Here is a 23,936-nt window from a genome sequence, read left to right on the forward strand (position 1 = left end):
ATTACACTTTTCCCCTCGCGAAGTTTTATCTAATATATCTCGTTGGGGTCGGTCGAGGTCGCGTGCGTTTACTCTTGTCAAGCCTTCAATTTTCTTAACAATGTTGAATGTCGCAACAGTCGTCATAATTTTATAAATGTAGAAGGGGAATTGCGAATGCGCTAATGTTATTCCAAAAGAAAGGATATGAAAGGTGTCCCGATTGTTTTAGTTCCATTATTTTTATTGTTTGCTCGTCATATCACGGAACCCGTTTCCGGTTACGCGTAATTTCATTTTATTGTCTTATAGGATTTAATATCTAGATGGGTCCAAGTTTACTTCTTTTTAAGATTGTTTCCCGAAATCTATTAATATTAATTAATTAATAATTGTGGTTCAGTATTAAAAGTTCAGGGTTCATACAAACCTGGAGAACCTGGAAAACCTGGAAATATCAGTGAAACTGATTCTTTCCTAAAAATCAGGTAGATATCAGGGAAATTTTAAATATTTAACCAAAACCTGGATATATCAGGGAAATCCGTTTGAGTCTGGAAGCGCCTCAATAATTATATATAATTTTTTTCGCTTAAACGAAAACATACGGCGCTTTAGCACCTGGAAATATCAGGGAAACTTCCTGGAGAAAACCTGGAAATATCAGGGAAATTAATTTTCCAACTGTTGTATGAACCCTGAAGTTTTTAAGTTCGGAGCCTTTCACTGATGTACTGAATTTATCATTAAAATCTCGCGTACAATTAAAAAAAAATAATTTATTTTTAACTTTTCGTATACGAGAGCTCATTAATGTAATTAATTTACCTAATTAGAGTAGTTGTACAGTAATAAAAATATGGAAATTTGGAGTCATATATTCTGGTGGATTTAAGTCTCGGAAATCCCGGGTACAATTTAAAAACCTTAATTTATATTTTAAGATTTATAGAGAGCTCATTAATGTAATTAATTACTTTACCTAATTATAATAATCAGGGTTGTCTGATTTAAATCAATTTAATTTAAATAGCGATTTTAATCAGGTGATGTTTTTTATAAATCAAATATTCAAAAGTAGGTTCTTTATAAATTTCAATTCAGAGTAAATGCAATTAAATGTTATTATTAATTAATAATTAAATTTCATAAAGATTAATTTAAATTATAGTTTACGTTATGGCTACAGTCAAATTATTTATCAATTTGTCGAGAAAAACAGTCGTAAAACCTAATAACTGTTGAATATTAAAAAATATAAATTTTAATGCTTTTCGCTGATATGATGAATTAAATTTTAAGATTTATCGAACGATCGCGATATTTTAATTTTGAAGCAATTTAAGTAACGTGTGAAACACTAGTTAATAAAGCGCTATTCGTATTTACCGCGACATATCATTTAACGCAAAACTGACGACCCGCGCAGACCTCTTAATTTCCCAAAAAATAATGAATTGGTTCTATTTCTGGCGCCTTTTTTCGTTTACATTCGCCATCATTGAAGTATATCTTGAAGGTTGGGCTTAACACGCTATTTTGATGGATTTGTTTCGAATATTTCGGGGCCTTTCGGATCTGAGAAATATCACTGACTCTAAACTATATAGTTAAAGAACCAGGAAAATTATACTTTTACATTTCACGAACTTCCAATTAAAAAATCCGGTGTGCCAAAAAGGTAGTTGAGTTATTCATATGAGCAATAAAAACTAAGAACCGTTTTCAAAGTAGTATTTACGTAAATATTTGCGGTTGTGAAAGTAATTCATTTTAATGTTTAAGGTTTTTATAGAATTTTTAACAAATAATTCTCAATCTCGCCCATTAATAATTTAAATTTAGTTTTTATTATCGGTAACTAATGAATATTTTTAATTATCACTCATTCAGTACTAATAACAAATAATGCAATATTTTATTAAACCAATATTTTTTAATATTGTTGTCTTAAGAATTTATAATTTTCAAGTAATACCACGAATGTATTAATTTCCACCATGAATATCGAACTATATCATTACCCTATCTACCATCTGGGGCTCAAATGGGCGGTGCCTTTCTGCGCTTTACGTCATCATTTGAGCCAATCAGGAGACAGACATTTGTCATTGTCTCGATCCACAAAACGTTTCCGGGATTGCGCGATTTAACCGGCGAAGAAAATGACTAGTGATTCTTAGAAAAATACCTCTACTACTACAAAATCAATTGATAATCATAAATAAAGGAATATGTTATTCATATTCTTACCTATTTTCGTTCAATCAAAAAGATGTGTATTAAAATTTTAGAAACAAAATTTAACGCTAAGCCTTGGCACTGAAAGTTAGTCAAGTTTCAAAACGTTGCCCTTCAATACAATTTTTGAGCGGCGGCGCGTGACCGACGTCATGATAGCTAAGCCCCTCCCATCCTAGCGACTGAGCTCAGACTACCTAATGCAGTTCGATATTCATGGTTGAAATTAATACATTCATGGTAATACTACAATTATAACGAAATAAATGGCGTAACGGCATTTTAATTAACTCAGAATATCGATATTTCTAGATATTGCGCTTAGTTTTAATTCTAAATGGAACACTGTGAACAACACAAAATTAACGAAACGGTTTAAATTCACAATATAAATTTTTAAAATAATCTTAATGTTTCGTGAGAACGGTTCCTCCTTTTTCAGGGTTGCCAAGGGTCAGGGAAAGTCGTGGAATATCTAAAAAGTCCTACAAATTAAGGGAATTTAAAATATTTGTAAAACGTCTGGGAATTTAATTTAAATTAAAAGATAATTTTACTATAGTTATGTGATGTGATTACTATTTAATTCTTTTAAGGATCTTGTCATTTTTTAACGTTACAAATAATTTCAGTTAAAATCTGTAGAAATTGTCAGGGAATTTGAAAGGTGAAATTATAAATAAATAATATTTCGATATTTAACCGTTTTGTTGAATTTGAAAGGTGAAATTATAAATAAATAATGTTTCGATATTTAACCGTTTTGTTGAATTTGAAAGGTGAAATTATAAATAAATAATATTTCGATATTTAACCGTTTTGTTGAATTTGAATAGTGAATTTATAAATAATATTTCGATATTTAAACAGTTTTGTTCAGGGAATTTGAATGGTGAATTTATAAATAATATTTCGATATTTAAACCGTTTTGTTCAGTCTCATTAATTTCGTTAATCGAGTAGATAAACTCGAAACGCTTGGTAGCGAATCCATCAATTTTAATAGTTAATTAAAGTTTGAATTGATGCAAACCTTGGTCCCTTTATTTTTCGTCAATAGGGGCTCCGGAGAGATTCAATTAGAATAAAGCTAATAATAAAGTGATCGAAAAATGCTGGTGTTTTAAGCGATCTCTATAACGTAGTAATTGTTATAATGACCTATTTCCCCGGCTTATGAAAAATCGGAACGGAATTTTAGTGTTTTTTTTACTCGGCTAAAAATCCATCAGCTGCTCTTCTCGTAGCGAGCCATATAATAAAGCTTTCGCCTTCCCAAAAACAGGTTTAAAAACTGCTTTCACTTCTTAGACCCCCCCTAAGGTTCTTTTTCGTACCATCTTACACTTTCTGACATTCCCAGATTCTCCGTCAGTCGGCGCTACAAACGCCTTTTTTTACAAAGATAAGTAAAAAAAAATGTATGCGCGCGACTTTATACGAGTTTTAAATTTCTAAATACGAAAGAAAAAGTGGTACCTTAACTTTCTCGGCGTCGACAAACCACGCTTCGCTACCAGGTTTGCTAGACTTTCGGCTTTTTTTGGGCAATATTTGGAGCAGCGTTGCCAGATCGAAAATCTGAAATTATCGTATCTAGGCCAAAAAATTATCGATTTTCCTGGAAAATTATCGTACATTTCTTTTTGGCGAAAAATTTTAATTCATACATAAATGCGTTGAATTTAGATGATTTTTTAAAGCACTACAGGAGTTTTATTTCAGGGAAATAAACAAAATGTCTATTATCATTATTAACTGAACTTAATATGTTTAAAAATGTTTAAAAAAATGCGGTAATAGCTAGGAGTAATAAACTCACACTCTGGACTACGCGTACAGAAAATGTATATCATTCATTTTTAAGTAGAAAAGTTATATAAATTAATAATAAAATATAAATCGTTCGTAGGTTTTTAAAAAAAATCTAAAGATTATCGTACATTATAGTACGTTGAGGCAGAATTATCGAAATAAAGGTACGATATCGTACGCCATGAAAATTATAGTACGCCCTAAAAATTTTGATTAAATTATCGCACTGTGCGATAATTATCGTACGTCTGGCAACGCTGATTTGGAGTCTCCCGACTCCCGAGAGACATATGGGGGTTTTAGTTGGCCCCTATTTCCTCGCCCCTATGCCTTTATCATATCAATGGTAAGCTTCGCTTTTCCCTAGCGATAATTACAATAGAATCCAAGTTAGACGTCACCTGCTGGGTTGGCCCGCTCAAAATTCAAATTAAGCGTTTTCTTTTTATTATTCCCTTCGAAATATTGCTCGGAATATTGACTAAATTACGGCTAAAAACGTCTATTTATTAGCTAATTCGAATATGGTTTTGGCGACGGTTTTTGTGGCACTTTTTACAAGGACAAAATTACGTATACGATGAATTATTTATGAAGCTGGTAGTCTCGGACGGAAATCAATAAGTTTGAATAAGTGTTACCCTCATTTTTTGAATTATAGGAATAGTCTCATTCTGCATTTAATGTGATGTTAAACCAAATTTTCAAAATCGTCTTGAAATATTTTGTCGGTAAAAGTGTTTGACTAATAATTACCCGTCATATTAATAATTTAATGTCGAGTCAGTCGAAGTCAAAACCAAGAACGAACCATCGTTTAGCTTTTAGGTTAATTACTCAAAAAATCTTTATTTTGGGAACCAAACTAATTAAATAAAAACTGCCATATAATATTAACTAACGTATGTTATATAATATTAACTATTAATATAGTCTGGCATATTTATATAATATTAACTATTAATATAGTCTGGCATATTTATATAATATAAACTATTGATATAGTCTGGCATATTTATCTAAAATTAATATAGTCTGGCATATTTTATAAAATATTAACTTTATTATATTGAACTAGCTTATGCTATATAATATTAACTTTATTATGTTAACTAGCTTATGCTATATAATATTAACTTTATTATGTTAACTAGCGTATGCTATATAATATTAACTTTATTATGTTAACTAGCTTATGCTATATAATATTAACTTTATTATGTTAACTAGCGTATGCTATAATATTAACTTTATTATGTTAACTAGCGTATGCTATAATATTAACTTTATTATGTTAACTAGCGTATGCTATAATATTAACTTTATTATGTTAACTAGCGTATGCTATATAATATTAACTTTATTATGTTAACTAGCGTATGCTATAATATTAACTTTATTATGTTAACTAGCGTATGCTATAATATTAACTTTATTATGTTAACTAGCGTATGCTATAATATTAACTTTATTATGTTAACTAGCGTATGCTAAATAATATTAACTTTATTATGTTAACTAGCGTATGCTATATAATATTAACCATATAATATAAACTAGCGTATGCTATATAATATTAACCATATAATATAAACTAGCGTATGCTATATGCTATAAACGTATGCTATGTAATAGTATTCGATATATTACAAACTAAAGTATGCTATATAATTTAGCGTATTCGATATATTACAAACTAAAGTATGCTATATAATTTAGCGTATTCGATATATTACAAACTAAAGTATACTATATAATTTAGCGTATTCAAAATAGTATAAACTATACAATATAATCAAGCGTATTCGAAATGGTATAAACTATATAATATAATCAAGCTTATTCGAAATGGTATAAACTATATAATATATTCAAGCGTATTCGAAGTAGTATAAGCTATATAATATAAATCTAGAATATTCGAAGTAGCATAAGCTATATAGTTATTCGATATAATATAAACTAATATACCAGCGAATTTGAAATATATCCAACCCTTCATTGTCGCGAAAGATCTTAGGCAGATTTGAAAGCACTGGCCTCTAACAGTAAAATTGCAATTTTGAAGTTCACGCGAATGAATGCGAAGTGTTTTCTCGCCTAAAACGTTTTGTTCCATTTTATCGGATTCAATTTACATAACAGAGGCCTTAGATGCGCCTATCCTTATCCCCCCCCCCCCTCCCCCGTCCGAGAAGCTCGAGCTAAATCGACTTTAAATTCGACCACCTTCTTATCCTTATTTCCCCCCCACTCGACTTGCTACGTTGGCGCCCTCTGGTAAGCGAAATTGGTACTATATTTGAAATATTCAACATATAAACATTCAGGGCGGTCTATTGAAATATTACATTAAATTTAACGAAATAATTAAAATCAAACTTAAAATAGTTTACTTTTAAGGACTATATTTCGTTAAAATTAAATAATTTTAATATGTTTAATAAGCTTTAATTTGTAATCCATTTAAATGAAATTTATCAACTAAGAAGCTTATTTGTGACAGGAAACAAAACTGGTAAAAATTTAAATCAATTTTTTGTGTCTCATTATTCATTTTCGCTTAAATTAAATTAAATTTAGTCTTAGAATTTATCATAAATCGGGAATAGGAAATCTATTCTGCGAATTCCTAATAAATAGAAAAAATAAAAAGGTTAAAATAATATTTTAAGTTACCCGATAAAACGTATTTTTTTCGTGGAAATTTAACGGAAAAGGGCTTAAAAAAAGGCGAGAAAAATTAAAGTTTCACTGATATGAAACGTTAGGAAAAGTGCCAGAATTTACCATATATCAACCGGAGATTCTCCACACACAACTCTCCGTTAGAAAAGTCTATTTCCTGCTCCTGGCGCGCTTTTTCGCCCCCCCCCCCCTCAAACACCCCCCCCCCCCACTCACGCGCTGCAGTTTCTCCCCCCCCCCCTTTGCCCGAAACTCGAGTCTTACTCATACATTATGCATTAAAAAGGGGGCGAACGCTATAGACGTTATTGCCGTGCCTATTGTTAAGGGAAATTCCACCCTCACGGTGTGCTCCCCCCCTTTTACCCATTTCCGAATATCTAGCCCCCCCCCCCCTATTATTACCCTTTATGCCTTGCCCCCTTTGGCCGGCGCTATTCATAATTACATTGTATTAAAAAAAATAGACCTTATATTATATATAGCTAAGAGAAATGACGTTATGTCCATAATAAATAGTTGGCGGGGGACCGTCTATAAAGTAAATATCGTTTTGGAAATGTTTTGCTTTTTTATGTTAGGAAGCTATTTTGAAGGGCTAAATAAATACGCAAAGCGAGTTTTTGTGGAAATTTTATTTTTGATACGTAGAGGTATTTAAATGATTTTAGTTTCATTATTTCATAAATTTTATAAATATTTATTCTGTTATTTCATTTTGCATGTTTTTTTGGGGGTTATTGAGGGAAACGTTAGTTTTGTTCTTAAATTTTTCCACGTACCTATAGGATGTATTCTCGTGACGTCATCATCGCTGTAGTGGAAGGCTAGTGTCATCCGCCTTTCCCCCATAACTATCTACCTTAGAGCAAAGGTCGCCATCTTCTCGTGAATACCACCTATTAAAGGTTGAAATTGAAGTGTTGAAATAAATGTGATGAAAAATTACGACTGCTCAATAATATTTTGAACAATTTTTAATAATTTTGGGTACAAATTCTACTATTCATTAATAAGTGTGCAAACTTATATGGTAATTTATTATTTCTGAAAACCTTGAAAATGATATTGAACGTGCAAAATCCTTATTTAGTAAATGTAAAGTTCAGGCTAGAGCTCAGTTGCAATACGGTACGTGTAAAATGTAGTTCGAGGAAATATTTATCAGTGCTTATTATTACGTTTGAACCTACAGCAGAAATATACACAATATATTTTAGTTTATATTTATAATTTACGCTCTCAACAAGGTTAAACCACTTTAAAAATCCCAAATAACAGCGTGGAGAAAATTGCGTTAAATATTTATTAAATTTTATTAAATATTGCAATTAGGACGGCCGCGACTTTACGAACTTTTAACGTCCTAAATATTTTAATATCTAATCGAAAACAAAGTAGGTTTTAAGGTGTAATTACTTTTCTTATTTTTCTCTATCTTGAAGTTATTTAATTTTTATTCCACCTTTTTTCCTCCTCATATTGAAGTCAAGGGCAGAATCGAAAATGTAATTTTTAGTTTCGGCTAAAACCTGTTTTTTTTTCTAATGGTATTTACCTTATTTAGAGGGCAGTATTTTCAGTATGAAAAAAACTTTTCAAACAGAATATTATATTGGTATTAAATTATATAGAAAAAATATTTATCATAATACGCTATTTAAAATATTTATCTAAAAATAGGTTTTACTAGATTTAGTTCTTAGGCCGTTTCTTGTATATAATATTTAATAATAATATTGTTAAATACCATTGACATTGTTAGTTTTTTTCTTTCGCTCTTATCGCCATCTGGTGATTTTTTTTAAATGTAAAAACTCGTTTACAGGGCTTTGCACCTCGCGGTTATGATCGAATTATACGTTTCTTAAAAAAATATTTTATCGTTAATTTAAATTTTACGGACAGTGGAACTTAAATGGAGAAAGAATGTTTTTTTTCCCATAGCCTTTGGCTATAATTAGTAGCGTTTATTTTAAAAGACATTTTAGCCAATTATTGGACGGTAATTTCAATGTTTACGAGTGTGATTGGGTTTAATTAATGTCTTCTTTTAGTAGATGCCGAAATTAATTCTAAAAGCCACCAAAAGTACAAAGGCTGTAAACCTCGTTTCCTCCCTGTAACAAGTAACTATCGTGGGATTTATTTTATTTTAGTTCGGACTCTACGAATGTTTAGTAACGTTTCTCGCTACCAGAGGGGGTAAGGAATTCCTCCGCATCGTACTGTATTGATTAGAAACGGCCCAAAATAATTAGTCTTTAACCCAAGGCGAGTAAGAACCTGCACGCAGCTAAACGTCATATTTTAATTAATTCACATCTCGATCGCAGAATATGCAAATTAAAAAATCAGTTTTTTGAAGCGTTGAAACTGTAATAAATAATTAAAAAAACTTCCAACTTAAAACGACTATTTTAAATAATTAAAAATATTTAAAAGAATTGTTACCGGCTCGCTTGTACATACAATAAAAATAAAAATAAGAGTTTCCACTATTGTACAATTAAAAATATTTATTTACAAACACTAAACATATAAATAAATATTATTAATTGTACAATAGTGGAAACTCTTTTATTTTTATTAAAAAATAGGTGGTATTCACGAGAAGATGGCGACCATTGCTCTAAGGTAATACGCTTGAATATATTATATAGTTTATACCATTTCGAATAAATTTGATTATATTATATAGTTTATGCCATTTCGAATACGCTTGATTATATTATATAGCTTATACTATTTCGAATACGCTAGATTATATTACTACAGCGATGATGACGTCACGAGAATTTAAGTTATCGCTACAGCTTACATAGTCTTTTGTAATTACCTATTTAACAAAATGTATCAAACCTCATAAATAATAAAAATAATAATCAGCTAGGCTAATACCTAAGACACCACCTTAGGCCTAGGTCATCAAGCGACTTTTGAAGCCATTAATTCAGGGTTACAATGCGTAGGAGGGTGGTGGCAAGTCCTTCGCGCCACGCGAGCCAACCTCTCCCTACACTAACTATTACCGTTAACCTCCGCAAGTTTTATGGAAGGGGAAACCGAAGAACTCGGGGGAAAACCGTTTAAACAAGTGGAGAGAGAGAGAGAACTTGCAATCCAATTATCTTACGCCATTCTCATAAAACATTTATTTACAAAATGTTTAAAATGTACAGTTTTGAGTTGCTTCATCAAGTGTACGATTTTATTAAAATCAAAACCAATCCAAATATTGCTCTGAACAAATTCGATGATACATTTTTATTTAAAAAATAACTATTACCAAAAACCAAACTGCACAAAAATTGATTTAACATAAAACGTCACGTAGGGTCGTTTTCCACGAAAGTACAGACTCATCTGTTACTTGGTATCTTTAATTGTAAACTGTAAAAAAGGGACCCCCCCCCCCTCTTTAATATACGTGTGTCGGCTTTAGATCTTGTGATGTTTCGGAATTGGTTCGACCTTGGGGGTTGAGCTGACTATTGTACCTCGGAAATTGTCGTCTCTTCCCTGAAAGTTGTCAACATGTCAATACTGATTTATCGCGCATTTTCCAAAAGCGCTTCTCGTTTTAGCTTCTTGTCACTCCTGGAAAAAAGCTAAAAGTGCCCTATTGTTGTTTAACGGCCAAAATCCCGATTATTATTCAAAATGACAAAACTACCGCCAAACCCAAAATTAAATGCAAAAATCTGCGCCTCAAAATTTATCAAAATGTTGTACAAAGTATTTAATATCGCCCTACATTTTCATTTAAATCTAATGAATGCGAAGTTAAAATAAATTTGATTTAAATTATTTAAAAAAGCATTGATTTAAATCGCCTATTATGCTTCTTTATTTATGAAACTGTAGAAAATAGATAATATTATACTTCCTTATTATATTATAGAAAAATAGATATTGTAGCATTGTCAATTATAAGGTCAAATTAAATTACAAGTACTAATTAAATTAATCATCTTAATTACATTTAAATTTTAGTTTATGTTATGAATACACCCAAATTATTAATCAATTTGACGGGGAGAAAGTGACGTAGTTTACAAATCAATAAAATTAAAAAAATCAATAAAAAAATCAGAATTAAATGAAATATATTGATTTTTCGATTTTATTAAAGTAAGCAAAGCCTAGTCAACAACCCGGACGAAGTTTCTCAATTTGGCCTTCAAATTTCACCCAATCCAAGTTTAAACCCAGGACGAAATATTCGCAATCTGCTTCCAAAAAAACTCACCAATACGAAATCTTGTTCTGTAAGCACATAGAACTAACCCAGTTTGTATAGACCCAGATGTTCGATACACTTCTATAAACAGAAACAAAATAAAACGACCAAAAAATATATATCAAATCCGTTTTCTTTTATAACGCTCAATATTTCGTATTAACAAAAACGCGCTATTAAAATAAAAACACGAGTCGTAAATTTAATAATACAATCCAAAAATAAATATTTTTAGATATTAGAAAAAAAAGATTAAATCAAAAACACGTATTTTTTATCCATACAACCGCGATACTTTTTATTTGGTACCAAATTACGAATCCACTGAAGTATTTTATTCCCAAATATCAGCCCGTTTAACAACAAAAAAAACCCCCGAAAACAACAAAATTTCGTTTCTTGTCAAACTCTCGTAGAAAATTCGTGTCTCGTTCAAATTATTTTTAAACAATGTAAAGAGAACCCCCCCCCCCCCACATCCCTTTACCTTTTCAGCCCCCCCCCCTTTCCAACGTGCCTTTCCCCTAATGCCCTGCACACCCCCCCCCCTCCCTTCGTGGAAAACTTGTCCTAGACTCGCAAAATCAATATGTTCAACCGCGTGGGGTCAGCCGAACCTGGCAGTGAATTATTAATCGGTACTGTAGCCTATTTTTACATTGCTAGCTAGGATTGTCTACGACTTTATTATACTTTTATTATGAAATGGGGGCTTAGGAATGCTTTAACTTGGTCGGTTTTTTCGGGGGTAGACATTATAATTTAACGTTGTATTTGTTGAGGATTGTTTTCAAACTTTCGTGCAATTTCCTTTTAGTTTTTTAACTATAAATAATTTTTACGGCGCGTATTCTTGGCGATATGCGAACGTTATTAAATATTAATATATTAGGAAAGTCGTTAATTATTAATAAAATATGACATTTCTAATGCAAACAATTTTATATTTTTTATTATTATTGACTCTTATACGGTTATAAAAATAATTATTAATTATCTTGAATGCTACCGGTATTTTATATTTAATTATTATTGACCCTTATACGATGATAATAATATATATATATATATATATATATATAATATTAAATTGCTGGTATCAAGAGTATATTATTTCTCAAATTGATTTAAATCCCGATTAAAACCAAGTGATTTTTTAAATCGTGGAATTAAATCACACGTTGTATTTCAATGGGGGACTAGAAATGGGCAAAAAATTGGTTCTTAAGAAATTGAAAATCTGAACAAACTACAATATTAAATAGTTATTAAATTTAATTAAGATTTCATTTAATTCAATTTTAGCTAACTGATAAAAGTAAAATATAAGTTAATTATACAATGAAAGAGCAATCAATTGTATAAACATCCATAAATCCAATAAAATAAAAAAATTTATTGATTTAATTTTTATTAAAAAAAAATCAGTGCCAACCCTGGCACAAATGAAGTCAGGGAATACCTGTAAAACTCAAGGAATTTGAATCTGAAAAAAAACTGTGTGAGAACCCTAGTACTTCTTATAACATTAAATTAATATTTCATTTTTTGGACATTTTTTAAATATTACGATATTATAATCGTAACAATATTAATGAAATATAAAAAATGGGTAGCAAAAAAAATAATTTTATTAATAATAATGATTTTCATAATATTTTTGTACAACGTAAAATATAATCGTATGAGAATTATCTTATAACGCTAATGGAATAAAAAGATAATGTTATGATAGTATTATTTAAACTCGTAACTAGGATCACTGCCTTCTATAATACTTAATTATAGAAGGCAGTGCTAGGATGCTGTTTAATGAATGAAATAAGCTGATTTACCGTCGTCTAATCGTATCTTAATCTAGGAGTTGAAACTTGAATAATTTCCGTAAAAGCGAAGCGAAACGTTTCAGCTGACCCAAGGCAAATTATTCTTAATACGTTTAAAATTCTGTATTTGCTGTTACGTTGAATAAATTTATCTCTACAAGGAAACATTTCGTTGTGGAAAATTCCAATAATTTTACGCAAATAATTCGGTTTGAACCGGTTTAATGAAGCTATCTACATTTCGGAAATATAGAAACAAATGTTTTTTGTTTTAATTTTCTTTATGGCCCAATATTTTAAGAACAATTCGATTGCCACAATAGATATATGAATATATAATTCGTGTCCAATTTATCGCGCAATATCATAGATACGATATTTAATTTAAAGGGAGTAGAAACTAAATTACACGTGCTACTACGTGTTTTTAGGTAAAGCTAATCATTTCAAGCTTCTGTTAAACTTGGTGGCGCCAATGCGAAGTTTGTTGATCCATCGTAAATATTGAAGTTTATTATCCCTTTAATATATACCTGTAAATTCATATCTAAAATTTTTTTATTAACAGAGACACGCATGGATTTTTTCAAAAAATATTTATTTAATCAATAATTGGGGTGTAAAGAGCCCACAATTATTGATTAAATAATATTTTTGAAAAAATCCATGCTTGTCTCTCTGTTAATAGAAAAAAAATTAGTTAAACAATTTCCATGGATATGTTAAAATCTTTTAATATTTATAAATTCATATCAATAGCAAAAATCAATATTAATAATATTACACTTTTAATTAAATATCCACACATTCAGCCCCCCCCCCGCTGATAAATCCTAATTAATGTATTGAAATCTTATTATTAAATTTCTCAGAAGATAATTTTTCTCCCTTTCAAAAAAATATTGTAAGCAATATAATTCAAAGAATCTGTGTATAGCTTTTTTTCCGAGAATAAATAATGCTTCGGTTTCTCTTTAAGTTCGTCTGCTTTACATAGCAGTGTAATTCGGCGTATAACTGAATATATCTGGAAAATAGTCGGCCGCCAAATCTAATTCTTTTTCGCGGTGTCGATCGACAGAGGAGGCCCCTGTAAATCACTCTTTGCTGGCCAGCGCACCGGCAAACGACGGGGCCAGCTTCTCCGTATTATTCGTGAGCATCGAAGGGAAGCGCGATTCGATATCTTGGAGGAAATGAATAAGGGGCGGAGGATGGGAATTTGATCAAATATAGTCAATAATAGATGCGCTTTTGAAGTGTTGCCCCTCATTGTTAATTATTTCAATATAATTAAGACCAATTTCATTGTTAATTTAATGTAAGTGTGCTATTATTGGATTACTTATTACAATGCTATTATTATTGTATTACATTTTTCAGTTTGATTTTATAATATTATATTTATTTTTCCGGTTAAATTATTTGAATACCGAAATTAAAATTAATTTAGGGAGAAGGTATATTATTGGAAATAGGTTTCGTAAAACCCCAAAATTTAAGTTAATCTTCTTTAATTATTTAAATTTAATTCCGACATTTAATTTTATGTAAGTGTACGCTTATTGGATTAGTTATTACAAAGCTTTTATTATAGTATTATTTATTTCGGTTTAATTTTATAATATTTGTAATTTTGTTTTTCCTGTAAAATTATTTTAATACCGAAATTTAAATTAAGCGATAAAATATAATGTTTGTAATTAATGGTGATCCGTAAATATGGTACTACGGGCGCTAATTACGTTAAAACCAAGTATTTTCTATAATTTAAGTACGTTGTAGAATTCGTTATTACATTTTTGGGGCCTTTTTTAAATTAGTTTAGTTAAATTAAAACTTGTCCATTTGTGTCAAGGGGAAAAATAGTTTGTTTAAAATTTAAATATCAGGAACGGTAGATTTTGGCACTAGACCAAAAATTCAAAACATCGCCTTTCAATTTGTGTAAACGAAACTTTTAGTTCTCTATTAATAAATCTTCCTTAATTAACGTTATTCCGCAGAAATACATTTTTATTATTTATCAACGTAAACTGTTAACTCGACGAATATATTCCGTAATTTGCATAATTAAAATTCAGTTACAATTTGGCATCCACGCAACTCTATAGTGGGTCAATAATCGCGATTCCTGCCGAAAATCAATACCTTAGAATGACCTACGCTAATTTTCATTTAACCCAAATTCGGATAGAATTTCTGGTTTTAATTTTAATCTCGTGCATTTTGGAGACTATCTTCCCACGAGTGGATTCATATTTGTTTTTAGGGCCCTATTTTTCCACCGAAAGTTTTTAGTTTTAGCTAGTGCTCGGAATTGTTTATTCACTATCCACAAATTTTCCGATTTATTTAAAAAACGTTGGTAAAATGAATATCATTTTAACTTATTTAATTATGTTTTTTACACAACCAAGCATTTATTTGAATAAAAGTGGCATTTATTTATATAATTGTTTGTTTTATTTAAATAATAGGCTTATTAACTTTCGATTGTTTAAACATTTTACAATTTGTATTCAACTATTGGTTATTTAAATATCGCCGAACTTAATTTATTCATGGATAAAAATTAATCGAATACCGAGCACTAGTTTTAGCTTAAACTTTTTAAGGGTAATACTTAGTGAAAAAATTGTTATTTTCTTACGTCCTTTATTGTTTCAAACGCTGTTTGCTTTTATATTATTTTGCTCTAGCGAAAACTATTATATATAATATATTTTTCTTGCCCGTGTACCATTATTACGACTAGTATTTCTTTTAACGTTTCCTATTTGTTATTTTTGGTCTCGGCATTCGTTCTTGTGGAAATGTAACGTTGCCTATCGGGGATATCTGTATTGTTGAATCAAAACGATTTTGGGAACTCTTTCTCTCCCCCATAAGTGTAGTCCCTGATATATCTTTATTATATTAATATAAATGGTTATTGTTGGATTAGGTTTTAGCTGTTGAAGGTCAGAGCTCCGGTATAAGAGGCCCTCATTTTGAACGATAAAATTTTTACTCGTTTTTCAATCATATTTTTGTTATATACGCTTTATATTTTTTCTTAAAATTGGATTCCGCTTTTAGGTTATAACAAATAAGACGTTTGGTATTTTTTAAAGATTTAGTTTTCAATGAATTTGGCTTTGCATTAAACCAAATTAGACGATTAATAATTTTTAAGATTTATTTTGATGATTTTGATTTAAACCAAATTAGACGTTAGATTTTTTTCAACATTTAATTTTTCAGAATTTTGGTTTTGCATTATATCAAATTAGACGGTCGATCCTTTAAAGCTTTAAAATAACTTTTATAATTATAATTTAATTTATATTTTCTCGGAAATCGGAACCTTTTTAATAAATCGAAAAACAAGTAACTACCGTAATTGAAATTTGGTTTTGAAACGACAATTTTTCGTTTTTAATCGCGTATTTTGAAATTTTCAATTATGTTTAATTTAGTTTTCAATTATTTATATTTTCCTCGTTTCATTTTTCGCGCAATGCACCAAAAACGTACCTTCTACCCTACAATTACGAAATTTGTATTCATTGTTTTAATAGTTATTAATCTCTTACAATAAAACCTGTAAGAGAGGACTTCAGTACACAATTATGATTTGAGTACACGTTTTCGCTACACGTTAATTTGAAAGGGCTCTATATCTTTTAATATATCTCTGCACCTGCGTTTAAAAAACCTATCAAAAAGGTGTTTAGCGTTCTGCGTTACGTTTAAACGATGTTCAGCCGTGATAATACACGTATAATTCAAAAGGAACCAGCTTTTATTGTTCCCTGGCAAAGTACCTTTTTCTCGCTGCTAAATTATCCGTATCATAAGTAACATAAGTAATTAATACCGGGTTAGTTTGATGGCGATAAATAAGTCTTAAATAAGTCTCATTTTAGAAAATAATCATCTTTGATCCAAGCGAGTGTTAATAATACTAAATAATTGTTAAAAAATCAAAACAATTATTTATTGGCACTGTTTTAATTTTTTTTAATAAACATCAAATCAATCGATTTCTTTGATTTAAATCGGATTTTTTTATTTTATTGATTTTTATACAATTAATGGCTCTTTTTCCTGAATAATTAACGGATATTTTACTTTTATCAGTTAGCTAATCTTGAATTAAATAAAATCTTAATTAAATTTAATTATTATTTAATATTTTAGTTTGCTCAGATTTTCTATGTATTTTAATTTTTTAGGAACCTATTTTTGGCCATTTTTTAATCCTCCATGTGTGATTTAAACGAGGGGCAGGTCACTTCCTTGATTAACGACGCACCCCTCGAAAGATTAAATTCAATTTAATCAAGATTATGTTGATTAAATCACGTTTAATAAATAATTGTTTGAATCTGATTGAATCTGATTACAATGATTGAATCCTGATTGAAACGTTTAAATCGTGATTAGTATGATAAATCGCGATTAGAAATTAGAACGAGATAAGAATTATTATTTCGTATTTACCGCGCTCGATAAAATCTCGATTCGACCGATTTTATTTATTAAATCGTGATTAAAATGATTAAATACATTTTAAATGATTAAATACATTTTAAATGATTAAATACATTTTAAATGATTAAATACATTTTAAATGATTAAATACATTTTAAATGATTAAATACATTTTAAATGATTAAATACATTTTAAATGATTAAATACATTTTAAATGATTAAATACATTTTAAATGATTAAATACATTTTAAATGATTAAATACATTTTAAATGATTAAATACATTTTAAATGATTAAATACATTTTAAATGATTAAATACATTTTAAATGATTAAATACATTTTAAATGATTAAATACATTTTAAATGATTAAATACATTTTAAATGATTAAATACATTTTAAATGATTAAATACATTTTAAATGATTAAATACATTTTAAATGATTAAATACATTTTAAATGATTAAATACATTTTAAATGATTAAATACATTTTAAATGATTAAATACATTTTAAATGATTAAATACATTTTAAATGATTAAATACATTTTAAATGATTAAATACATTTTAAATGATTAAATACATTTTAAATGATTAAATACATTTTAAATGATTAAATACATTTTAAATGATTAAATACATTTTAAATGATTAAATACATTTTAAATGATTAAATACATTTTAAATGATTAAATACATTTTAAATGATTAAATACATTTTAAATGATTAAATACATTTTAAATGATTAAATACATTTTAAATGATTAAATACATTTTAAATGATTAAATACATTTTAAATGATTAAATACATTTTAAATGATTAAATACATTTTAAATGATTAAATACATTTTAAATGATTAAATACATTTTAAATGATTAAATACATTTTAAATGATTAAATACATTTTAAATGATTAAATACATTTTAAATGATTAAATACATTTTAAATGATTAAATACATTTTAAATGATTAAATACATTTTAAATGATTAAATACATTTTAAATGATTAAATACATTTTAAATGATTAAATACATTTTAAATGATTAAATACATTTTAAATGATTAAATACATTTTAAATGATTAAATACATTTTAAATGATTAAATACATTTTAAATGATTAAATACATTTTAAATGATTAAATACATTTTAAATGATTAAATACATTTTAAATGATTAAATACATTTTAAATGATTAAATACATTTTAAATGATTAAATACATTTTAAATGATTAAATACATTTTAAATGATTAAATACATTTTAAATGATTAAATACATTTTAAATGATTAAATACATTTTAAATGATTAAATACATTTTAAATGATTAAATACATTTTAAATGATTAAATACATTTTAAATGATTAAATACATTTTAAATGATTAAATACATTTTAAATGATTAAATACATGTTAAATGATTAAATACATGTTAAATGATTAAATACATGTTAAATGATTAAATACATTTTAAATGATTAAATACATTTTAAATGATTAAATACATTTTAAATGATTAAATACATTTTAAATGATTAAATACATTTTAAATGATTAAATACATTTTAAATGATTAAATACATTTTAAATGATTAAATACATTTTAAATGATTAAATACATTTTAAATGATTAAATACATTTTAAATGATTAAATACATTTTAAATGATTAAATACATTTTAAATGATTAAATACATTTTAAATGATTAAATACATTTTAAATGATTAAATACATTTTAAATGATTAAATACATTTTAAATGATTAAATACATTTTAAATGATTAAATACATTTTAAATGATTAAATACATTTTAAATGATTAAATACATTTTAAATGATTAAATACATTTTAAATGATTAAATACATTTTAAATGATTAAATACATTTTAAATGATTAAATACATTTTAAATGATTAAATACATTTTAAATGATTAAATACATTTTAAATGATTAAATACATTTTAAATGATTAAATACATTTTAAATGATTAAATACATTTTAAATGATTAAATACATTTTAAATGATTAAATACATTTTAAATGATTAAATACATTTTAAATGATTAAATACATTTTAAATGATTAAATACATTTTAAATGATTAAATACATTTTAAATGATTAAATACATTTTAAATGATTAAATACATTTTAAATGATTAAATACATTTTAAATGATTAAATACATTTTAAATGATTAAATACATTTTAAATGATTAAATACATTTTAAATGATTAAATACATTTCAAATGATTAAATACATTTCAAATGATTAAATACATTTCAAATGATTAAATACATTTCAAATGATTAAATACATTTCAAATGATTAAATACATTTCAAATGATTAAATACATTTCAAATGATTAAATACATTTCAAATGATTAAATACATTTCAAATGATTAAATACATTTCAAATGATTAAATACATTTCAAATGATTAAATACATTTCAAATGATTAAATACATTTCAAATGATTAAATACATTTCAAATGATTAAATACATTTCAAATGATTAAATACATTTCAAATGATTAAATACATTTCAAATGATTAAATACATTTCAAATGATTAAATACATTTCAAATGATTAAATACATTTCAAATGATTAAATACATTTCAAATGATTAAATACATTTCAAATGATTAAATACATTTCAAATGATTAAATACATTTCAAATGATTAAATACATTTCAAATGATTAAATACATTTCAAATGATTAAATACATTTCAAATGATTAAATACATTTCAAATGATTAAATACATTTCAAATGATTAAATACATTTCAAATGATTAAATACATTTCAAATGATTAAATACATTTCAAATGATTAAATACATTTCAAATGATTAAATACATTTCAAATGATTAAATACATTTCAAATGATTAAATACATTTCAAATGATTAAATACATTTCAAATGATTAAATACATTTCAAATGATTAAATACATTTCAAATGATTAAATACATTTCAAATGATTAAATACATTTCAAATGATTAAATACATTTCAAATGATTAAATACATTTCAAATGATTAAATACATTTCAAATGATTAAATACATTTCAAATGATTAAATACATTTCAAATGATTAAATACATTTCAAATGATTAAATACATTTCAAATGATTAAATACATTTCAAATGATTAAATACATTTCAAATGATTAAATACATTTCAAATGATTAAATACATTTCAAATGATTAAATACATTTCAAATGATTAAATACATTTCAAATGATTAAATACATTTCAAATGATTAAATACATTTCAAATGATTAAATACATTTCAAATGATTAAATACATTTCAAATGATTAAATACATTTCAAATGATTAAATACATTTCAAATGATCCTGATTTAATCACGATTAGAGTGATTTAATAATTTTACTATGATTAAGACGCACCCAAAATGTAAGTGACCTGCCCCTCGGATTCAAATTAATATTTTTTCAAATAAATCACGATTTAAATAATGATTTTAAATCAGTCAACCCTGATTTAACTTTCCTTTTTTTAATTAATCATTATTTTGCCAAAGCAAGCGTTATTTTAAAGACTAACTAGCGAACGGAACGGTTGTCAGTCCTTAGCCATATAATGATTTATACGCAGTTTCATTTAACTATCATAAGAATAAGACGTGTCATACTTATCCGTTAAGTAGCTTACGTTCCTACGGACGTACGCTTACATGTATATTTCGGGTTTGAGGAATTAAAATGTTTATTTGAAAGATGGCTCTTTGATGTTTCGACGAAACAAGCCCTAAAAGTTTCCTTTAATTATAAATTAAGAGTACCGTTTGTATTTATTACTTTTTCTTTTCATCCAAATTTTGAGCTCGTGTTTTAAAAAGCTTATTTTTCTAGTCCTCTCCGCGACCAATAACTAGTTTCCCCAAATAACCGCTCGGCGGCACCACTATCTAGTTTCAAAAATTCGTTCCGTATCGATTGGGCGACGACGGTAGCGCTTCCTCGCGGCAGATAGTTTAAACTATATTTTGCAGACGACTTCTTTTCTGGGAATAATGTACAATATATATTTTCAGGGTGACCATTCTGCCTTTATTTTATAATTTTTCAATGCTTTCCTTTATTTTCCTGTTATTAAACAATTTTTCCTATATTTTCCGATAATTAGATATTATTTGTATTTCGCGCGGTTTTTTCGAATTTCCCTCGTGCCTAGTTCGCTTTTCGTAATACAGATGTACCAAATCCTTTTGATAAAATGTCAAGGTTTTAAAAATCATGCATGCAGATAAAATGTAAAGTGCTTCTCCAAAGAACTGCACTGATCGGAATTAAGAATATCGTCGTCCGCTTCCTTTTATATTAAAACAAATTTCAATTTTATTTATGCAAATTTTCCTATATTATCAAAGATAATACTCCTATATTCTCCTATATTCCCATAAATGTTTTGAGGTTTTTTCAGTAATCACCCTGTATTTATTATTTTCCACAAATTGTTATTCGCGAAGTCATAACAATTTGCAAACGAGAATTAAGTCTATTAGCGTTAATTATCGTTACTTTGAAATGTTTTCGTTGTTAAAATTGCGTTTAAAACAGTATTAAGGTATTAAGGTTGACTTTAATTTAATTATAGTTTTTCGTTTTAACGATTGTAAATATCAATTGGAACGTTTTAATTATTTGTAATCGTAATGAATAAATTATAACATAAAATAAATATTATATTTTTCTTACGATTATAAGTATTAAAAATCTTATACCAAATAATGCAAAATAGGCAAATTCAAATTGTTAAATTAAACATTTTAATTATAATATATATATAATATATAAATTATTCAAAACCTTCTATACCGAAATTTAACATAATTTTTGACAAAAGGCTCAAAATTAACGAAAGCAATAATAATATTAAAACTTTGCAAAAGTCAAATTATATAAGCGGCTATATTTCTGCGAAATTATTCCTAAAAACGGAAAATATTATTCTTAAAAACGGGAAAACGATTAAAGAAAATATTTTTTTAAACATTCCTCATTTAGAACTTTTTTAATGAAATAATTAACCTTCAAAAAGTGAAAAGGACTTTTTTTCTTTCCTCAAAAATATATTCGTAGCCATTTGCCTATATTGAATAACGACTCATATTAAAAAAACCTATATATATGTATTTATATATGCTCCGAAAATCCTTTTAAAATCATGGAAGGAAACCAGTAATTTAACTTGGTAACATTTCCATCATTATTAACTCTCGCAGACGTCAGCCGACAGCGGAGCTAAAGTAGGGTAGAAGGTAGCCATACCTTCGACCACGATACTAGGTGAATTTTAAAATCTCCCCCCGTCGGTACCCGCCCAAAATACGTGCGAGGAATTAATTGAAAGAAGTTCTCTTTAAAGAAAGCAAAAACAAATTTGGGCCTTTGCCGTAAGGAATAAATTAGCCCTCGAAACCCCGAATATTCTTTGTCAGATAATCGTTCAATAAATACGTTCTTTTTGGGAGGGGGAAAGGTTCGATTATTGTCGATTGATTATCCGTGCCGCCCGGTCCGCGGAGCAATATTTTATTTTTTAAATTGGGGATTTTTTTACTAGCCATTTTTAGTGACTTTAAAGGATTTACCATTATTACAGTTTATTTTTACCAATTTCTGTCAGTACGTAAAATCGATTAGTTTTAACGCATTATTGCTTTTCGTGGATAGTACACGACTGTTTTCAGTTAAATGCTAATTTAAAATACCTGGTATCAGGTCAAACCTAACAATACGCATTTAAGACAATACATTTAAACTAGGGATGCAACGATATATCGGCCTATTTTTCTAATATCGATATCGGCCAATATCGGCTTAAGCGAAGCCGATATTGGCCGATACCGGTATTAGTAAAATATTTTCAGAAAAACATTTAAAAATAAGAAAATTCTCATAATAATATTTTATTTGATTCGCCGTGCCTCGTACGCCAGACTTCAGAAGCTAGATCACACCTTTTTTAGACCGGGGGTTACGAGTGTAAACAAATAAGAAACAACGATATTTGATTTGTGATAGAAAATATGTATCACGTAAAATGAAAATAAACACATTCGGATATGCTCTTGCAAACCTTTTTCATGAAAATTTAGAATAAAATGGTATGACAGTGTACTGAAGTCTTTTACAATTATTTTATCATATACCCATACATTACAGTTATGATAGATAACTTTGTTGATATCGGCTGATATTATCAGCCTATATTAAACTGGGTTAGTACACGACCTGGAATACCTGGAAAACCTGGAAAAATCAGAGAATCTGAAAATGATTCCCAATGGTCAGGGAATAGTCAGGGAAATTTAAAATGGTCCGAAATAGTAAGGGAATTTTAAAATTACCCCAAAAATAAATCCGGAAAATAAATTTTTGAAAAATGTCTTAAAAATACATAATTAACATTTTTCAAGATTTTACCTCAAAACATAAATTTATTCTACAAAAATGGTCAGGGAAATTTGGCAATTTAGTCAGGGAAAACCTGGAAATGCCAGGGAATTTTATTCCGGAAATTTTGTACGAACCCTGTTAAATAAACCCGGTTTAAATCAGGTTTATTTAGTTTAAACCAAAAAAACCCCCTGGTTGTGAT

General features: G+C 27.6%; 1 protein-coding gene across 1 annotated transcript in view; it reads left to right on the plus strand.

Annotated features, from left to right (window-relative positions):
- The window catches only part of LOC149948394 (uncharacterized), a 64,950-nt gene that overhangs the window by 28,324 nt on the left and 12,690 nt on the right, over positions 1-23,936 (plus strand). The gene's annotated exons all lie outside the window — the stretch shown is intronic.

The sequence above is a fragment of the Leiobunum rupestre genome, chromosome 4 (genome assembly GCF_980474605.1).
Source record: "Leiobunum rupestre chromosome 4, qqLeiRupe1.1.hap1, whole genome shotgun sequence".
NCBI lineage: Eukaryota > Metazoa > Arthropoda > Arachnida > Opiliones > Sclerosomatidae > Leiobunum > Leiobunum rupestre.